The sequence below is a fragment of the Oryctolagus cuniculus genome, chromosome 6, assembly GCF_051225735.1.
Source record: "Oryctolagus cuniculus isolate XC-2025 breed Fujian yellow rabbit chromosome 6, ASM5122573v1, whole genome shotgun sequence".
In the NCBI taxonomy this organism is placed as follows: Eukaryota; Metazoa; Chordata; class Mammalia; order Lagomorpha; family Leporidae; genus Oryctolagus; species Oryctolagus cuniculus.
Window position 1 is genome coordinate 6026774 of NC_142872.1, and position 18254 is coordinate 6045027.

Here is an 18254-nt window from a genome sequence, read left to right on the forward strand (position 1 = left end):
TCCCTTTAATTTTTTTTCTTGCCTAATATCTCTGGCTAAAACTTTCAGAACTATAATGAATTGCAATGGTAAAAGTGGGCATCCTTGTATTTTTCCAAATCTTGGTGGAAATATTTCCACTTTTTCCCTGTTCAATATGATTCTGGCAATGGGTTTGTGTATATTTCCATTAATGTGTTGAGGAACGTTCCTTCTATACACATTTGCTTGAAGTTTTTATATTAAAGGATGTTGTATTTTGTCAGATGCTATTTCTACAACTGTTGAGATAATCATATGGTTTTTGTTCAATTTGTTAATGAGATGTATTACATTTATTGATTTGGGTATTTTGAACCATCCAGCATACCAGGGACAAATCCCACTTGGTTCAGATAATTAATCTTTCTTATATGTTGTTGGACTTGATTAGCTGGTATTTTGTTGAGGATTTTTGCATCTATGTTCATCAGGAAAATTTGTCTATAGTTCTCTTTATCTTTTTCTGGTTTTGGAATTAAAGTAATGAAGGCTTCATAGAAAGAAATTGAGAAGATTCCCTTTCTTTTTTCTTTTCTTTTCTTTTTTTTTTTTTTTTTTTTTTGACAGGCAGAGTGGACAGTGAGAGAGAGAGACAGAGAGAAAGGTCTTCCTTTGCCATTGTTTCACCCTCCAATGGCCACTGCGGCCAGCGCGCTGCGGCCGGTGCACCTGCGCTGATCTGATGACAGGAGCCAGGTACTTATCCTGGTCTCCCATGGGGTGCAGGGCCCAAGCACTTGGGCCATCCTCCGCTGCACTCCCTGGCCACAGCAGAGAGCTGGCCTGGAAGAGGGGCAACTGGGACAGAATCCGGCGCCCCAACCAGGACTAGAACCCGGTGTGCCGGTGCCGCAAGGTTGAGGATTAGCCTCGTGAGCTGCGGCGCCGGCCCCCTTGCTTTCAATTGTTTTGAATAGCTTAAGAAGAATTGAAATTAGTTCTTTTTTTAAAAAATATTTTATTTATTTGAGAGTTTGAGTTACAGACAATGAGAGGGAGAGACAAAGAGAAAGGTCTTCTGTCTGTTGGTTCACTCCCCAATTGGCTGCAATGGCCAGAGCTGCACTGATCCGAAGCCAGGAGCCAGGAGCTTCCTCCCTGTCTCCTACATGGGTGCAGGGGCCCAAGGACTTGGGCCATCTTCTACTGCTTTCCCAGGCCACAGCAGAGAGCTGGATTGGAAGAGGAGCAGCCAGGACTTGAACCTGCACCCATATGGGATGCTGGTGCCACAGGTGGAGGATTAACCTACTGCACCATGGTGCTGGCCTGGAAGTTAGTTCTTCTTTAAAAATCTGGTAGAGTTCAAAAGTGAAGCCATCTGGTCCTGGGCTTTTTTGTTGTTGGGAAGGTCTTTATTACTGATTCAATCTTCATCTGAGTTATTGGTCTATTTAGGTTTCCTATGTCTTCACAGCTCAATTTTTGGCATATTTTATATGTCCAGAAATCTATCCATTTCTTCTAGATTTTACAATTTGTCGGGATACAGCTGTTTGTAGTAATTCCTAATGATTCTTTTTATTTCTGTGGTTTGTTAGATCTCCTTTTTCATCTCTTATTTTATTGATTTGGGTCTTCCTATTTTTTTTTTTTTGGTTAGTTGAGTCAATGGTGTATCAATTTTGTTTATTTTTCCAAAACACCACCTCTTCAATTCACTGATCTTTTGTATCATTTTTTGTTTCGATTTTATTTATTTTTAATTTTTTCTTTCCTCCTACTAATTTTTCATTTGGTTTGTTGTCATTCTAAGTCATTAAGATGCACTGATAGATCATTTATTAGATGCCTTTCCAGTTTCTTGGCACTAATTGCTATAGACTTCCCTCTTTTTATATATATTTTTATTTTTATTTTTTTGATAGGCAGAGTGGACAGTGAGAGAGAGAGACAGAGAGAAAGGTCTTCCTTTGCCGTTGGTTCACCCTCCAATGGCCGCCGCGGCTGGTGCGCTGCGGCCAGTGCACCGCGCTGATCCGATGGCAGGAGCCAGGTACTTATCCTGGTCTCCCATGGGGTGCAGGGCCCAAGCACTTGGGCCATCCTCCACTGCACTCCCTGGCCACAGCAGAGAGCTGGCCTGGAAGAGGGGCAACTGGGACAGAATCCGGCGCCCCAACCAGGACTAGAACCTGGTGTGCCGGCGCCGCAAGGCGGAGGATTAGCCTAGTGAGCTGCGGTGCCGGCTAGACTTCCCTCTTGATGCTGCTTTTTCTGTATCACATATGTTCTGATATGTTGTGTTGTCATCTTCATTCATTTCCAGGAATTTTTTCACTTCCCTTTTAGTTTCTTCTATGTCCCACTGTTCATGTAGGAGCATGTTGTTCAGTCTCTGTATATGCATACTTTGTAGAGCTTAAGTTGTTCTTTCCAGCTTGATTGCACCGTGATCAGAAAAGATGCATGATATGATTTCAGTGCTTTTCAGTTTGCTGAGAATTGCTTTGTGGCCCAGCATATGGTCAGTCTCAGCAAAAGCTCCATGCACTGAAGAAGAATGTGTATTCTGCAACTGTGGAATCAAATGTTCTGTAGATAGCAATTAGATCCATTTGGTCCATACTATAGATTAGCTCTGTTGTTCCTTTGCTGATTTTCTCTCTAGTTGATCTGTAAATTGATGGATGAGGGAGTGTTTAAGTCTGTTGATGTTGATTCGTTCTGAGAGGAGGAATGTGGTGAGGGCAAGGGGCGCGGAGCCGCCACACAAACACCGGGAGTTGGGTGAAAGTGGGCTAGAGGCAAGCAGACTCATTTATTTCAGTTGGTACAGCAGCTTATATAGCCAAAGCAGCCAATCTGGTCAAGGGGCGGTTTATGCCCTAACCAATCACAACCTGTGGCCAGGCAGGCTCTGTTGCCAGTGGCCATCTTGGCATGGCCTTCTCATTCCACCACAGAAGCCCCACATTATTATTATTTTTTTTAATTTTTATTTATTTGAAAGAGTTACAGAGAGAGGTAGAGACAGATAGAGAGAGAGGTCTTCCATCTGCTGGTTCACTCCCCAGTTGGCTGCAATGACCAGATCTGCGCCAATCTGAAGTCAGGAGCAAGGAGCTTCTTCCTGGTCCCCCATGCAGGTGCAAGGCTGAAGGATTTGGGCCATCTTCTGCTTTCCCAGGCCATAGCAGAGAGCTGGATTGGAAGTGGAGCAGCTGGGACTCGAACCAGTGCCCATATGGGATGTTGGCACTGCTGGTGGCAGCTTTACCCACTATGCCACAGTGCCGTTCCCCCCATTATTATTGTATTGGAGTCTATGTCTCCCTTTAGATCCATTAACTTGTGTTTTAAATAGCCAGGTGCCCTGGAATTAGGTGCATATACATTTACTATAGCCATATCTTCCTGTTGAATTGGTCCCTTAATCATTACATAGTACACTTGTCTCTTTTAAATTTTTTTTGACAGGCTGAGTGGATAGTGAGAGAGAGACAGAGAGAAAGGTCTTCCTTTTTGCTGTTGGTTCACCCTCCAATGGCTCCCGTGGCCAGCGCACTGCGGCCAGCGCACTACACTGATCTGAAGGCAGGAGCCAGGTGCTTCTCCTGGTCTCCCATGGGGTTCAGGGCCCAAGCACTTGGGCCATCCTCCACTGCACTCCCTGGCCACAGCAGAGAGCTGGCCTGGAAGAGGGGCAACCAGGACAGAATCCGGCACCCGGACTGGGACTAGAACCCGGTGTGCCGGCGCCGCTAGGTGGAGGATTAGCCTAGTGAGCAGCAGTGCCGGCCGACACTTGTCTCTTTTAACAGTTTTTGTGTTAAAGTCTATTTTGTCTGATATTAGGATGGCTAGACCTGCTTGTACTTGCTTTCCAGATTTTAGCTCAGAGCATTCCATCCTTTCATTTCATTCTGTGTATAACTTTGTTGGTGAGCTGTGTTTCTTGTAGGGTGCAAATAGATGGGTGTTGTTTTTTAAAGCCACTCAGCCAGACACTCTCTTATAATTAGAGAATTTAGGCTATTTACATTCAAGGTAATTTTTGATAAGTAACAGCTTGGTCCTGCCATTTTCCCATACGTATTCCTATTGTTCACTTTGGGTGTACTTTGTATTTTTACTAGGAGATGTTCTGCTTTCGTGTTTTTTCACAATGATGACCATCTTTCTGTGCTTCTGAGTGTAGCATGTCCTTAAAAATCATTTGTAAGGCTGGACAAGTGGTGACAAATTCTTTCAACCTTTATTTGTTTTGGAAAGTCTTTATTTTACCTTCATTTATAAATGAGGGCTTCGCTGGATATAGTATTCTGGATTGACAGTTTTTTTTTTATTGGGACCTGGACTATGTGTCTCCATTCTCTCCTAGCCTGTAGGGTTTCTGATGAGAAATCAGCTGTTATTCTCATTGGCGATCCTCTGAAGGTAATATGGCATTTCTCTTGTGCACATTGTAGAATCTTTATCTTTTGCTGTTGAAAGTTTGGCTATACTGTGTCATGATGAGGATCTTTTCTGATAGTGTCTATTAGGAATTCTTTGTGCTTCCTGTACTTGGATGTCCCTTTCTTTTTCCAAATTAAGAAATTTATCCGTTGTTATTTCGCTGAGTAGGCCTTCTAATCCATTCAACCTTTCCATGCCTTCAGGAACTCTTAAGACACATAAGTTTGGTTGTTTGATATTACCCCATAAATCTCAAACACTGTTTTCAGTTTTTCTAGTTTATTTTTTTCGGCTGAGATATTTCTTCATTTTAATATTTCAGGTTGATTTCTCTTCAATATCCCTATCTCTAGGCAAAATTTTTCATCCTTATTATGTATGGATTTCTTTATGAATGTTTCTGTGTGTTTTTGAGTAATCCTGTGATCATTCTTTTGAATTTGTTTTCAGGCATTTCATCAATCTCTTGGTCTTCACATTCATCAGTCTCTTGGTCTTCACATTCTGATACCGAAGGTTGTTGTGTTCCTTTTGGGAGTCACGTTGTCTGTCTTGTTCTTGTTCTATTTTTGTGTTTATTTTTGTGCGACTGTGGAAACTCCTGTTGGTTTTCTCCTCTGATGGCTCTTCTCTTTGAACCCTGCCTCCATGTCTTAGTGGATGCCTGCTCCTGCAGTGGATGTCCAGAGGCAGGTGTTGGGTGGAGCCAGGCAGCTCTGGTCAGTGCTGGTGTAATCAGAGCCTCATGTCCTGTTCCGAGGTGATCAGTGCCCCGGGTTAGTCCACAGTGGCTGCAATCCCCATGCACGCAGGTGCCTGGACTGAAACAGGATCTGTGCAGTCCTTGGTGTGCACGTGGAACCCTTTGCCCTGACCCACCCCGGGCAGTCAGGGAGCATGAGCCTCTGAAGCAGAGACTCAGCCCCGCCCCATGCCCTGTTGTGCAGTCGCAGAATTCTCCCCGTCATAGCACTCATGGCTCCCACAGTCACAGGTGCAGGGGATCCACTCTCAGCCCCCCAAGCCTGCCCCGACCATGGAGGCATTCCCGGAGCCAGCTGCCTGTGGGTGCTCTGCCTTGGCAGTTGGAGCTCCAGAATCCGTGTACGACTGGGGAACGGGATCACCTCACAGTCCTGAGTGGGTGCCCAGCCCCCTGCCAACCCTCCTGGCCAGACTCAAACTCAGTGTAGAGTGCAGATTTTTTTCATAAAATTTCCTAGACACATGTGAGAGACTAGGTTGAGAGCTGCCACAGCCTCTCTCTGTAACTCTACCTTTCAGATAAATAAATCTTTTTCTTTTTCCAAAAAAGGAAGAAATGTGTTTTTCCTTCATGAGTTTAGGGGGTACCCTGCCCCCCACCGGGGCTCCAGGCCAGACTGTAATCAGTGTGGTCTGCAGGGTTCTCCTGACCGCACTATCCCCAGCGACAGGGGCTGCTACGGTCTGCTCTCACCTCAGTCTCAGAGCTGGTGTCTCCCCCAGCCCCGCAGCTGCCGGAGATCCCCACTTGCTGCTCGTGTTTGTACTCTCCACACTGCCTGTGGTGTCTCTCTTCTGTCTGTAGAATTTCTACTGCAAACTTCTCCCGGCTCGCCCCTGGGAATGCATTTCCTCTGCTTTTCTTGTTTTCTTGCCTTGGTCTAATTCAGCATGTCTTTTCTCTATTCAGCCATGTTAGCATCCCCAAGTCTTTACATTTCAGTAACACGTGTCAAATTCCTTTCGTTTTAAAGATTTATTTACTTACTTTAAAGGCACAGCAACACACACACACACACACACACACACAGAGAGAGAGAGAGAGAGAGAGAGAGAGAAGTACTGGGTCACTTGCCAAATGGCCACAACAGCCGGCTGGGTGTGGGCCAAGCTGAAGCCAGGCAGCCGGAACCCCATCCAGGTCTCCCACACTGGTGCAGGGGCCCATGTGCTTGAGCCATCTTCTGCTGCCTTCCCAGACACCTCAGCAGAGAGCTGGATCAGAAGCGGTGTAGCTGGAACTCAAACCCGGCCCTCTGATAGGGGAGCCTGACGGTAGCAGAGGTGGCTTATAATGTGACCCGGGACCACCCCTCGGCTTCCTTTGAGTGTCTTCTGGAACCACAGTCCTTTTCTTCCATGTTTGCTTCATGTTTCTCAGTACCCGGAGGTGCTCTCTCACCCTGTTTTGTGGAGAGTTAGTGAGTTAAATCTGCAACCCAACCATCATCACGTTCAAGATACATATTTTTTCAAAGATTTAATAATTTATTTTAAAGTCAGAGTTATAGAGAGAGAGAGAGAGAGAAAAAAATCTCTCATTCTCTGATTCATGTCCCACTGGCTGCAACAGCCAGCACTTAGGCCAGGTTGAAGCCAGGTGCCAGGAGCTTCTTCTGGGTCTCCCATGTGAGTGACGGGCACAAGCAGTTGGGCCGTCAGCCACTGCTTTCCCTAGGCTGTTATCAGGGAGCTGGATTGGAAGCGGGGTAGCCAGGACACAGACTGTCACCCATCTGTGATGCCAGTGTTGCAGGTGGTGGCTTTACCGCTATGCCACGCAGCCTACACCATGACACGTAGTATTTACACCACCGCAAAAAGTGCCACCGGCTCTGTATAGAAAATTCCTTTCTTCGGCCTGCACTGCTTTTATTTTTCAATGTTGGTTTACTACCAAAGGGGAATGCTTCTTGTTTTTGTTTCTTTTTTCCAACTTTAATATAGAATTAATAAAAACTATTCTTGGTGTACAATATGATGTCACATCTAAATTTGATTGATTAAATCAGACTAATTAGCATACCCATCACCTTATATACTTATCATTTAAAAAAATGACTTTGAAAGGCAGAGTTACAGAATGAGACAGAGACACACACACACACACACACACACACACACACAGAGAGAGAGAGAGAGAGAGAGAGAGAGGTTACTGCTTCGCCAGGGAGCCTTAGCAGGGAGCTGGATTGGAAGTAGAGCATCCGGGATACAAATGGGTACCCATATGGGATGGCAGTGTTGCCAGTTGCCACTTTACCACAACACCGGCCCCTATTTTGAATTTTTTTGAAGAGTCCCTGTACTGTTTTTCATACTGCTGTACTAATTTACATTGCCACCAACAGTGTACAAGGACTCCCTTTTCTACTTATAAGGATTTATACCTTTATACTTATTTTTATGTATGCATGCTGCAGTGTGACACTGTTCTGCATTTCTGCCCGCATCCTGTGAGAATTCCAGGTGTTCTGTTCTCTCACCTTGGTGTAGTATCATCAGTTTTTTAAAATCTGGCCATTTTAGCATAATGATATTGCATTGTAGTTTTAATTTGTGTTTTTCCTAAGTGAGTTATGATTTTTTTGAAAACAATATTTTTTTATTTAGTAAATATAAATTTCCAAAGTACAGTTTATGGATTACAATGGGCCCCCCCATAATTTCCCTCCCACTCTCACCACTCCCATCTCCTGCTTCCTCTCCCATTCCATTCATATCAAGATTCATTTTCAATTATCTTTATATACAGAAGATCAATTCAGTATATATTAAGATTTCATCAGTTTGCATCCACACAGACACACAGAGTGTAAAATACTGTTTCAGTACTAGTTATAGCATTACTTCACATTGGACAACACATTAAGGACAGATCCCACATGAGAAGTAAGTACACAGTGACTCCTGTTGTTGACTTAACAATTTGACACTCTAGTTTATGGCGTCAGTAATCTCCCTAGGCTCTAGTCATAAGTTGCCAAGGCTATGGAAGCCTTTTGAGTTCGCCGACTTTGATCTTATTCCGACAGGGTCATAGTCAAAGTGGAAGTTCTCTCCTCCCTTCAGAGAAAGGTACCTCCTTCTTTGATGGCCCCGTTCTTTCCACTGGTATCTCACTTGCAGAGATCTTTCATTTAGGTCTTCTTTTTTTTTTCCCCCAGAGTGTCTTGGCTTTCCATTCCTAAAATACTCTCATGGGCTCTTCAGCCAGATCCGAATGCCTTAAGGGCTGATTCTGAGGCCAGAGTGCTGTTTAGGACATCTGCAATTCTATGAGTCTGCTGTGTATCCCTCTTCCCATGATGGATCGTTCTCTCCCTTTTTGATTCTATCAGTATTAGCAGACACTAGTCTTGTTTATGTGATCCCTTTGACACTTAATCCTATCATGATAAGTTATGAACTTAAACTGATCACTTGGACTAGTGAGATGACATTGGTACATGCCACCTTGATGGGATTGTATTGGAATCCCCTGGCACGTTTTTAACTCTACCATTTGGGGCAAGTCCAATTGAGCATGTCGCAAATTGTACATCTCCTCCCTCTCTTATTCCCACTCTTATATTTAACAGGGATCACTTTTCAGTTAAAATTTAAACACCTAAGAATAATTGTGTGTTAATTACAGAGTTCAACCAATAGTACTAGAACAAAACAAAAAAATACTAAAATGGATATAGTATTACATTGTACATCAACAGTCAGGACAAGAGCTGATCAAGTCACTGTTTCTCATAGTGTCCATTTCACTTCAACAGGTTTCCCCTTTGGTGCTCAGTTAGTTGTTGCTGATCAGGGAGAACATATGATATTTGTCCCTTTGGGACTGGCTTAATTAACTCAGCATGATGTTTTCCAGATTCCTCCACGTTGTTGCAAATGACCGGGTTTCATTGTTTTTGACTGCTGTATAGTATTATATAGAGTACATGTCCCATAATTTCTTTATCCAGTCTACTGTTGATGGGCATTTGGGTTGGTTCCAGGTCTTAGCTATTGTGAATTGAGCTGCAATAAACATTAATGTGCAGACAGCTTTTTTGTTTGCCAGTTTAATTTACTTTGGGTAAATTCCAAGGAGTGGTATGGCTGGGTTGTATGGTAGGGTTATATTCAAGTTTCTGAGGAATCTCCAGACTGACTTCCATAGTGGCTTGACCAGTTTGCATTCCCACCAACAGTGGGTTAGTGTCCCCTTTTCCCCACATCCTCTCCAGCATCTATTGTTGGTAGATTTCTGAATGTGAGCCATTCTAACCGGGGTGAGGTGAAACCTCATTGTGGTTTTGATTTGCATTTTCCTGATTGCTAGTGATCTTGAACATTTTTTCATGTGTCTGTTGGCCATTTGGATTTCCTCTTTTGAAAAATGTCTGTTGAGGTCCTGGGCCCATCTCTTCAGTGGGTTGTTTGTTTTGATGTTGTGGAGATTCTTGATTTCTTTGTAGATTCTGGTTATTAACCCTTTATCTGTTGCGTAGTTTGCAAATATTTTTTCCCATTCTGTCGGTTGCCTCTTCACTCTCCTGACTGTTTCTTTTGCAGTACAGAAACTTCTCAATTTGATGCAATCCCAATAGTTAATTTTGGCTTTGACTGCCTGTGCCTCCAGCGTCTTTTCTAGGAATTCTTTGCTGGTACCTAATATCTTGCAGGGTTTTCCAATGCTCTCTAATAATTTGATGGTGTCAGTTTGTAGATTTAAGTCTTTAATCCATGTTGAGTGAATTTTTGTGTAAGGTGAAAGGTAGGGGTCTTGCTTCATGATTCTGCACGTGGAAATCCAATTTTCCCAGCACCATTTATTGAATAGACTGTCCTTACTCCAGGGATTGGTTTTAGATCCTTGACCAAATATAAGTTGGCTATAGATGTTTGGATTGATTTCTGGTGTTTCTATTCTGTTCCATTGGTCTATCCATCTGTTTCTGTACCAGTACCATGCTGTTTTGATTACAACTGTCTTGTACTATGCCCTGAAATCTGGTATTGTGATGCCTCCGGCTTTGTTTTTGTTGTACAAGATTGCTTTAGCTTTTCGAGGTCTCTTGTGTCTCCATATGAATTTCAGCATCCTTTTTTTCGGATCTGAGAAGAATGTCTTCAGTATTTTGATTGGAATTGCATTGAATGTATAAATTGCTTTTGGGAGAATGGACATTTTGATGATACTGCTTCTTCTAATCCATGAGCATGGAAGATTTTTCCATTTTTTTGGTATCCTCTTCTCTTTCTTTCTTTAAGGTTTTGTAATTTTCATCATAGAGATCTTTAACATCCTTGGTTAAGTTTATTCCAAGGTATTTGTTTTTGTAGCTATTGTGAATGGAATTGATCTTAGAAGTTTTTCCTCAGCCGTGGCATTGTCTGTGTATACAAAGGCTGTTGATTTTTGTGCATTGAATTTATAACCTGCTACTTTGCCAAACTCTTCTATGAGTTCCAATAGTCTCTTAGTAGAGTTCTTTGGATCCCCTAAATAAAGAATCATATCATCTGCAAAGAGGGATAGTTTGAGTTCTTCCTTCCCAATTTGTATCCCTTTAATTTCTTTTTCTTGCCTAATAGCTCTGGCTAGAACCTCCAGAACTATATTGAATAGCAGTGGTGAGAGTGGGCATCCCTGTCTGGTACCAGATCTCAGTGGAAATGCTTCCAACTTTTCCCCATTCAATAGGATGTTGGCCGTGGGTTTTTCATAAATTGCTTTGATTGTATTGAGGAATGTTCCTTCCATACCCAGTTTGCTTAGAATTTTCATCATGAAAGGTGTTGTATTTTATCAAATGCTTTCTCGGTGTCTATTGAGATAATCATATGGTTTTTCTTCTGCAGTCTGTTAATGTGGTGTCTCTCATTGATTGTTTTGCGCACATTAAACCATCCCTGCATACCAGGGATAAATCCCACTTGGTCTGGGTGGATGATCTTTCTGATGTGTTGTTGCATTTTATTGGCCAGAATTTTATTGAGGATTTTTGCATCTATGTTCATCAGGGATATTGGTCTGTAATTCTCTTTCAATGCTGCATCTTTTTCCGGCTTAGGAATTAAGATGATGCTGGCTTCATAAAAAGAATTTGGGAGGATTCCCTCTTTTTCGATTGTTCTGAATAGTTTGAGAAGAATTGGAGTTAGTTCTTCTTTAAATGTCTGGTAGAATTCAGCAGTGAATCCATCTGGTCCTGGGCTTTTCTTTGTTGGGAGGGCCTTTATTACTGTTTCAATTTCTGTCTCAGTTATGGGTCTGTTTAGATTTTCTATGTCTTCCTGGTTCAATTTAGGTAGGTTGCATGTGTCCAGGAATCTATCCATTTCTGATAGGTTTCTCTGTTTGCTGGCATACAGGTCCTTGTAGTAATTTCTGAAGATTCTTTTTATTTCTGTGGTGTCTGTTGTTACATTTCCTTTTTTATCTCTGATTTTATTGATTTGGGTCTTTTCTTTTTTTAGTTAGTTGGGCCAATGGGGTGTCAATTGTGTTTATTTTTTCAAAAAACCAGCTCCTCCTTTGGCTGATTTTTTGTAATTTTTTTTATTCAATCCTGTTGATTTCGTCTCTGATTTTAATTATTTCTCTTCTACTAGATTTGGGTCTGGTTTGCTGCAGATTTTCTAGGTCCTTGAGATGAATTGAAATCTCATTTATTTGGTGCCTTTCCAATTTCTTGATGTAGGCACCTATTGATATATAAACTTTCCTCTTAACACTGCTTTTGCTGCGTCCCATAAGTTTTGGTATGTTGTGCTGTTATCCTCATTTACTTCCAGAAAGTTTTTTATTTATCTTTTGATTTCTTCTATGACCCAGTGTTCATTCAGGAGCGTGTTGTTCAATCTCCATGTGTTTGCATATGCTCTAGGGATTCCTGAGTTGTTAATTTCCAACTTCATTCCTTTATGGTCTTAGAAGCTGCATGGTATGATTCTAATTTTTTTGAATTTGCTGAGACTTGCTTTATGGCCTAGTATGTGGTCAATCCTAGAGAAGGTTCCATGTACTGCTGAGAAGAATGTAAATGCTTTCTGTGTAGGATGAAAAGTTTTGTAGATATCTGTTAGATCCATTTGGGCTATAGTGTCGTTTAAATCTACTGTCTCCTTGTTGATCTTCTGTCCTGTTGATCTGTCTATTTCTGAGAGTGGAGTATTGAAGTCCCTCAGTACTATAGTATTGGAGTCTAAGTCTCCCTTTAATTCCCTTAACAAATCTTTTAAATAAACTGGTGCCCTGTTATTAGGTGCATATACATTGATAATCATTATATCTTCCTGTTGAATTGATCCCTTAATTATTATATAGTGCCCCCTCTTTGTCTCTCTTAACAGTTTTTGTGTTAAAGTTTATGTTGTCCAATATTAAGATGGCTACACCCGCTCTTTTTTCATTTCTGTTGGCATGGTATATCTTTTTCCAGCCTTTCACTTTCAGTCTATATGCATCTTTGTTGGAAAGATGTGTTTCTTGTAAGCAGCAAATAGATGGGTTTTGTTCCTTAACCCAATCAGCCAGTCTGTGTCTTTTAACTGGACAGTTCAGTCCATTAACGTTCAACGTTATGATTTTGAACAGTTGTTCATGGGCTTCTTGGTTTTTATATATCTTCTTTGGTGACGGGTGTGTTCAAATTTTTATTTTAGTCCGGCACCACGGTTCACTAGGCTAATCCTCTGCCTGCGGCACCAGCACCCTGGGTTCTAGTCCCAGTTGGGGCGTCTATTTCTGTCCTGGTTGATCCTCTTCCAGTCCAGCTCTCTGCTGTGGCCCAGGAGTGCAGTGTAGGATGGCCCAGGTCCTTGGGCCCTGCACCACATGGGAGACCAGGAGGAAGCACCTGGCTCCTAGCTTCTGGTGGGCACAGCACACCGGCCTCAACGCGCCAGCCACAGCGACCACTTGGGGGGGGGTGTGAACCAATGGAAAAAGGAAGACCTTTCTCTCTGTCTCTCTCTCTCTCTCTCTCACTGTCTAACTCTGCCTGTCAAAAAATTTTTTTTTTCTATTTTAAGGTGTTTGTGTTTTTATTATTGATGTATGAAATTCTTATTTTTAAAAGATTTATTTATTTATTTATTTGAAAGGAAGAGTTACACAGAGAGAGGAGGAGAGGCAGAGAGAGAGAGAGAGAGAGAGAGAGAGAGAGAGAGAGGGAAAGGGGTCTTCCATCCACTGGTTCTCTCCCAAATTGGCCACAATGGCCAGAGCTGCGCCGATCTGAAGCCAGGAGCCAGGAGCTTCTTCCAGGATTCTCATGTGGGTAGAAGGTCCCAAACAGTTGGGCCACCCTCTGCTGTTTTCCAAGGCACATTAGCAGAGAGCCGGATCAGAAGTGGAGCAGCTGGGTCTTGAACTGGCGCCCATATGGCATGCTGGTATGCAGGTGATGGCTTAACCTGCTACACCATGGTATCAGCACCAGTTTTTTAGCTTTAAAAAGAGAGAAAATATACACTGGAAAGAAACATAACAAGGAGCTGGGAAACTGTATTCTGATTTGGTCTCTGGAGGTTAGCTTGCTGTAGGATCTTGACAAGTCCTTTAATCCGTTTGGGTCTCTAAGTTTCCTTCGGTATAGTGTAAGATCATTCAGCTACATTATGGCTAATTCTCCTTTGATCTAAAATTCTGCTCTTCTAAGGATGTCACCTGTAGAACTATTTTCTGTTCTTTTTAAAGGAATATTTTCTTAATAAAAAACAGAATACATGGAGATATGTATATATAGGTTGCCAAAATACAAGTAACCTAGTTAAAGTTGAATTTCCAAAGAACAACAAATAAATTTTAGACAAACTTTAAAAGTTGCCGTTTAAGCCACGTGGGGGGAAATATGGTCAGCATGTTTTGTTGTTATAAATTGAACTCCTAGCCACGAGTTATTTGTGCTCTAACAGGGAAATAATCGAACTTGGTGAAAATAAGTTACTATGCACTATGTAAAAAAAAAATTACTCTTTAGGGACTGGTGCTGTTGAGTAGCAGGTTAAGCTACCTCCTACAGTGCAGTCATCCCACATGGACACTGGTTTGAGTCCCAGCTGCTCCACTTCCAATCCAGCTCCCTGCTAATGCTCGGGGAAGGCAGTAGAAGGTGGCCTAAGTGCTTGGGTCCCTGTCCCCACGTGGGAGACCTGGAAGAAGCTCCTGGCCTCAGGTAGGCCCAGTTCTGGCCGTTGCAGCGATCTGGGGAGTGAACCAGCAGATGGAAGACCTCTCTCTCTCGCTCTGCCTCTGCCTCTCTGTAACTCTGCCTTTCAAATAAATAATTTTTTTTTTGACAAGCAGAGTTGACAGTGAGAGAGAGAGACAGAAAGGTCTTCCTTCCTTTGGTTCACCCCCCAGTGGCCGCTGTGGCTGGCGCACTGCGCTGATCTGATGGCAGGAGCCAGGCCCTGCACCCCTGGTCTCCCATGGGGTGCAGGGCCCAAGCACTTGGGCCATCCTCCACTGCACTCCCTGGCCACAGCAGAGAGCTGGCCTGGAAGAGGGGCAACCGGGACAGAATCCGGCGCCCCGACCAGGACTAGAACCTGGGGTGCTGGCGCCGCTAGGCGGACGATTAGCCTAGTGAGCCGCGGCACCAGCCTCAAATAAATAAATTTTTAAAAAATTGCTGTTTGTAGGAGATTCGAAGTGAAGTGTGTCCTCTGCATTCTGCCTGTTGAGCTGCCCACCTCAGAGCAGACAGCAGGTGGGAACGGGCCGGTGGTGGGAGGAGCTCGCGCAGGCTCTTGAGTTAGGGCGGCTCACCCTGTGAGAGTTTCAGCAAAGTTCGACAGGAATCCAGGGACTCTCTAGGTGAATTGGGATCCCAGCCCTTGCTTATCAGCCGTCTTAAATAGGCCCCCTTTGAGGACCAACACTGTTAAATCGAGCAAACGTTTCTCATTGAGCTCCGTGAATGAGTTTTCTGATGGTGCCATCACAGGCTCACGTTAGGTCTTTACCAGGGACTACCAGGGGTTTTCCAAGCCGCGTAGGGGTTGCCGCGTAGTCGGGAGCTGAGATTTATTCTATCAGTAAACCCATTGACTTCCTTCATCTCCTTTGTTTTGTGCTCTTGTACCCATCAGTCAGAGAGAAGCTGCTCACCCTTCATCGTCCTGGCATTGATGGATACTTTCTGTACGGAGTCCGAGTGCCAGCACTGGGTAGCCCCTCGGGACTCCTGCTTTGGCACTTCCACAGCTCTTCGGCGGTGCGACGGCTGATGCATGAGCACTCTTTCTTTGATGCTTGCCCTGCATCATGTAGCCAAATGACAGAATATCCTTAGCCCGCCTCTGTAATTTGCAATTGCTTATTTTAACTTTGACACCTAAAGCCTGGGAGTACAATCTGAACAAGAATTTCTCATTTGCATGTCATAACCCAGGTGTCTGAGGGCTTGACTGCTTTTAAAGACAAAGTTAATCTATCGACTAAAGCAAATTATTTTTGTTGTGCCTCTGATGTGGTGAGGCAGAGCCATCTCTCTTGATGATCTCTGTCGATACTGACATGAGATGCATGAAACTAAAGCCGGAGAATGAAAACAAAAGCTGATGGATGAGCTGCTTAGAGCCAGGAGGCGAATGCCAAAGACAGTCGCGTGGTTCTGTTGGAACTCGGCTCCAAAAGAAAATGAGTTTTGCCATGGTGAGGTGCAGGTGTCATGAACCTCCTAAGATGGGGTTTCCAGTGGCTTGGTGAGCAGATTGACTGCCACAGCTCCTGGTTAACTGTTTCTGAAAACCATGCCGAGGAAGGTTACTTATGCATACATTTCCCAAGCATATTTAGTAAACCAGATTTCTTAGCTCCTTCCCAGTCTACAAAAATCTATTAAATATTCTCTGGAGATTTCATTTTTTCCTGATAATCCCTTTAATATAGAAATTTAGTTCTTTTTTTTTTTTTAACACTGCCTTTTCCTTGGAACCACTGGGAGCATCCCTTGAAGGCCTGCCAGGCCCTGTCTGAGTCTCTCCAACTGCAAAGTTGCAGCTTCCAGAATGTTAAAAAAAAAAATCTTTAGAGTGAGCATGTATCAGCCATTTGGCCCAGTGACGAGGGAGCCAGTGTGGGTCGCAAAGTTGGTTCAAAGAATGAAATGAAACGCAGATAACTTTAAAGTCAGCATGGAAAACTGAGAAAGCAGGAATAAGAATTGTAAGTTAGATGCAACATTGGTTGATACTACGAGACAGCCTTTGGGGTTAGCTTTACCACAGAAAAAGCTGCTTGCCCATTTCCTGCACATTAAACCCAGTGTGGCAGAGGCACAAAACGCCGGGCTGTACTCCGTGGTGAGTGGTAGTTGGTGGGATGAGTGGCCCTGGGCAGCTGGTTAGATGGTGTCGGATAACTGTGGTCAGGCTGCTTTGTCCACACTGGCTCACAGCCCCGTCCCCTGCGGCCACCAGGGTTCCCCCCACACTGCCCTGCTTTCCGCTCCTTCGGGCTCGCACACCTCACTGTCCCTGTGCGGGGGAAGCTGGCCCTGGCCCACCGACCCACAGCTGGGCTTTGCCAGCGCTCTGTCCACACCCCTCCCCACCCACACGCAGCCGCGCTCCGGGTCAGGATCCTGTCCCGATGCTGCCGCAGCACTCGGAATCTGCTGGCGTGCACACGGGGACCTCGGGAGGCCCAGGGAGAACGGGATGAGAAGTTTATTTTGGCGTGGGCCATGTTTGAAATCCCCGCAGCTTTTTCATTAAACACACTCCTCACGAGCTTTTAGAAGTCCCCGCTGTGCATGCATTTTGAAATTTTTTGTACCAAAATAAACTTATCTCTCCAGAATTTTCTTTATGTAGTGAGTGGTAGATATATATGTATGTATGTAAGTATAAATATATATTTCTACATATATAAAAATAAGTATAAAGGTATAAATCTTTATAAGTGGAAAAATAAAGATATATGTCTCTATCTATCTATATATATAGAGAGAGAAAGAGAAAGCGCTGTCTTCTACTCTCTGGTTCCCTCCCCAAATGTCTTCGACAGCTGAGGCTGGGCCAGGCCCGAGACAGAAACCAAGAACTCCATCTGCGTCCCTCATGTGAGACACAGGGACTCGGCCATGTGGGCCGTCACCTACTGCCTCCAGTGTGCGCGTTCCCAGGAAGCTGGAATTGGGAGTGGAGTCGGGATTCAAACCCAGGACTCTGACACGGGATATGGGAGTCACAAGCAAGACGCTGCACTCCACCCACCACGTGCACCCGCGTGGCTTCTGATTCCACTTTCAGGAGCAATCGGAAGCCCCCTCGTGAGTGCGTACACGTGACTCCTCGCTGAGCCGTGAGCCCGGTGAAGCCGGAGCTGTCTGTGAGCTCCTGGCTGAGTGGCGTCTCCACACCAGCCACAGGGAGCTCTGGGAGAACTCCAGAGCTGGCTCCCTTCATCCCAGCAGGGGCTGCCAGGGAAACCGAGGTGGCTGCACACGGGTCGCGAGCATCAAGGCTCCCTAGCGGGATCTAAGCCGGAAATCCTTTCTGAAAAGCGCATTTCCGCAGGCTGGGTCCCGCAATCAAAGCACCGTGTCCCTGATTATATGGAGGAACTCATGTCTTCCTGTCAGTGCCACAGTGGCCTCCCACATGGTCAGAAGCCACCCCAGGCCACAGTGCACTTGCTCGTCTTTGATATCCACTGACAAACACTAGTCTAGAAAAATCTGGATTTCCAGCTGTCTGCAGAAGTTCTTGGAAAATGTGTGTTGTGAATAAATTATGCATGGAATTTTAAAATATTTTTTGCCAAAATAAAGATCTTTCAATTCAATTTTTCTATGAACTCTTTGAAATGTCCTCATATATGATGAGCCTGCTAACAGACACTAAGTTCTCAAGAATTGAAAAAAAAAAAAATAAGGAAAAGGAAGGGGAGGGAGAGGGGAGGGAGGGATCCATCAAAAGGATGCAGGAGACAAGTGAAGGAGCCCCCAGTGCCAAAGTGGGAATAAAATGAGAAATAAAATACATGGCTAAACGTTAGGTTGTAGCCCAAAATCAGAATGATCTGTGAGTGGTCTGATGCTATGGTGTAGCGGGTAAAGCCCTGGCCT

The 18254-nt window shown here is 44.0% G+C and overlaps 1 long non-coding RNA gene across 2 annotated transcripts in view; it reads left to right on the forward strand.

Annotated features, from left to right (window-relative positions):
- The window catches only part of LOC127487799 (uncharacterized), a 53997-nt gene extending 36055 nt beyond the window's left edge, over positions 1-17942 (forward strand). Inside the window, exon 3 of one of the 2 annotated variants that reach the window (XR_016235040.1) lies at positions 17131-17942. This is a non-coding gene — a long non-coding RNA (uncharacterized LOC127487799). The remainder of the gene's footprint in view (positions 1-17130) is intronic. The other variant, XR_016235041.1, reaches the window with a different exon arrangement.
- The last annotated feature ends 312 nt before the right edge of the window (positions 17943-18254 follow it).